General features: G+C 49.5%; 1 long non-coding RNA gene across 1 annotated transcript; it reads right to left on the bottom strand.

Annotated features, from left to right (window-relative positions):
- Positions 1-879: 879 nt before the first annotated feature.
- LOC117958319 lies at positions 880-1,478 on the bottom strand. The gene is made up of 3 exons (XR_004659691.1): positions 1,450-1,478; positions 1,351-1,384; positions 880-921 (listed from the first exon to the last, which is right to left on the bottom strand). It is a non-coding gene; the product is annotated as an uncharacterized LOC117958319 (long non-coding RNA).
- Between the last annotated feature and the right edge of the window lie 1,065 nt (positions 1,479-2,543).

Genomic DNA, 2,543 nt, shown 5'->3' with positions numbered 1-2,543 from the left:
GTGTGTCCGTCTCTGTGTGTGTGCGTCTGTGTGTCTGTATCTGTGTGTGTGTGTGTGTGTGTGTGTGTGTGTGTGTGTATGTGTGTGTTTGTGTCCCTTCTTCCACACAGCAATTAAAGATCCCATTGATTTCCTGCCTACACTGATTACCTGCTCCACTGGTTTGCTTTCTCTATGAAATGTGACTAACACTGAGACCAGATACGCAGCAACGACCCTCTCATCATGAGACCCGACCCGTTCAAACCGCTGCAACAAGGAACCGGTCGCAACATCCAACATCTGACCTTTGACTGCTAAAGTCGTCTTCGTTGGAATGGTGTCTCTGTCTTTTATGCTTGTTCTTGATCAACAGAAGAGGGTACGTGTACAGGACAATTTTGTCCGTCGCCGAGACGCCATTCGCTTCGGGAGACAACAACAACAACAACAACAACAACCTTCGAGCTAGCGAGCTACGCGCTGAAAATGTCAAGTTAAAGTCAAATTAGACCCTTTTTCAGTAAAAACGGGCCGTGGAAATAAGCGCTGAAATTGTCAACAATGAAAACATCATAAAAACGTTGGAGAAGCGACAAAAATGTCGCTAATAATGTTGAAAAAATTTGACCAATACGTGTTATTTTCATGTCTCGGTCTTACGCCCTCAAAGTCTCGGTCTTGTCTCGGTCTTGTCTCAGTGTCAAAGTCTCGGTCCTGTCTCTTTCTCAAAGTCTCGGTCTTGTCTCGGTCTCAAAGTCTCGGTCTTGTCTCGGTCTCAAAGTCTTGGTCTTGTCTCGGTCTCAACCCCTCAAAGTCTGGGTCTTTTCTCAGTCTCAAAGTCTTGGTCTTGTCTCAGTCTCAAAGTCTGGGTCTTGTCTCGGTCTCAAAGTCTGGGTCTTGTCTCAGTCTCAAAGTCTTGGTCTTGTCTCGGTCTCAACCCTTCAAAGTCTCCGTCTTGTCTCAGTCTCAAAGTCTCGGCCTGTCTCAGTGTCAAAGTCTCGGCCTTGTCCCAGTCTCATGGTCTCGGTCTTGTCTCAGCCTCCCACCTTCAAAGTCTTGGTCTTGTCTCGGTCTCACACCCTCAAAGTCTCTGCCTTGTCTCTGTCTTGTCTCAGTGTCAAAGTCTCGGTCTTGTCTCGGTCTAAACGCTCAAAGTCTCGGTCTTGTCTCAGTCTCAAAGTCTCGGTCTTGTCTCAGTCTCAAAGTCTCGGTCTTGTCTCAGTCTTGTCTCAATCTCAAAGTCTTGGTCTTGTCTCGGTCTCAACCCCTCAAAGTCTCGATCTTGTCTTGTTCTCACACCCTCAAAGTCTCGTCCTTGTCTCTCTCTTGTCTCAGTGTCAAAGTCTCAGTCTTGTCTCGGCCTCACACCCTCAAAGTCTCGGTCTTGTCTGGTTCTCACACCCTCAAAATCTTAGTCTCAACCCCTCAAAGTCTCAATCTTGTCTCGGTCTTGTCTCGGCCTCACACCCTCAAAGTCTCGGCCATTGTCTCTGTCTTGTCTCAGTGTCAAAGTCTTGGTCTTGTCTCAGTCTCATGGTCTTGGTCTTGTCTCAGCCTCACACCCTCAAAGTCTTGCTCTTTGCTCAGTCTCACACCCTCAAAGTCTTGCTCTTTGCTCAGTCTCACTCCCTCAAAGTCTCGGCCTTGTCTCTGTTTTGTCTCAGTGTCAAAGTCTCGGTATTGTCTCGGTCTAAACCCTCAAAGTCTCGGTCTTGTCTCAGTCTCAAAGTCTCATTCTTGTCTCAATCTTGTCTCAATCTCAAAGTCTTGGTCTTGTCTCGGTCTCAACCCCTCAAAGTCTCGATCTAGTCTCGGCCTCACACCCTCAAAGTCTCAGTCCTGTCTCGGTCTTGTCTCAGTCTCAACCCCTCTGAGACCTCCTTAGTCCTTCAACCAGAGCGATCTCATACAGCAGCCGAGTGGTGCTCAGCACGTTGAATTCATCAGAATGTCAGCGCCTCACTTTCTGTATCTTAATGCAGGAAGGGCTCAGGAGAAAGAGCTGTACTGTAACACCCACAGCACCAACGCAAACGGAGACAAAAGACCCTGAATGAACGAGTACGTCTTCGTCATGGCCATCCAATGAAACCGGAAATGTCCCCCCTTGATGGGTCACTCCATTGCAATTACCCTGCGATATTCATCCAGACAAACAAAGGCGCTGTGCGAGCAGCAGTAGCTGCAGGGATCTGACAGGTGGAGGGACGGACAGAGAGACAGGATGCTGCAGGTACAGGAGAGGGGGAGGACAGGGATGGGGAGGGGGATGGAGACGGGGATGGAGGACGGAGGACGGAGGGAGGAAATCACAGTGCAATAAGAGCCCTCTCATTAGGACCGGTCTTTATCAGCGTGCAGCTCCGGCGAGCCGCGGCAGACGAGAGGAGGGAACAGAAGGCCGGGAGCTCAGATTAGGATCCTCACGGCGAGATAATCACTGTTTGTCATCCAGTGGGCACGTCTCACACCTGTGGTACACGCAGATGGGTAGTTAGTTAGCACCAGGGTCATAGAAGGGGTGTGTGTGTGTGTGTGTGTGTGTGTGTGTGTGTGTGTGT

This window comes from Etheostoma cragini, chromosome 15 (genome assembly GCF_013103735.1).
Source record: "Etheostoma cragini isolate CJK2018 chromosome 15, CSU_Ecrag_1.0, whole genome shotgun sequence".
Lineage (NCBI taxonomy): Eukaryota > Metazoa > Chordata > Actinopteri > Perciformes > Percidae > Etheostoma > Etheostoma cragini.
The sequence above is the reverse complement of the archived record's forward strand: the minus strand, read 5'-3'. Positions and strand labels throughout refer to the sequence as shown.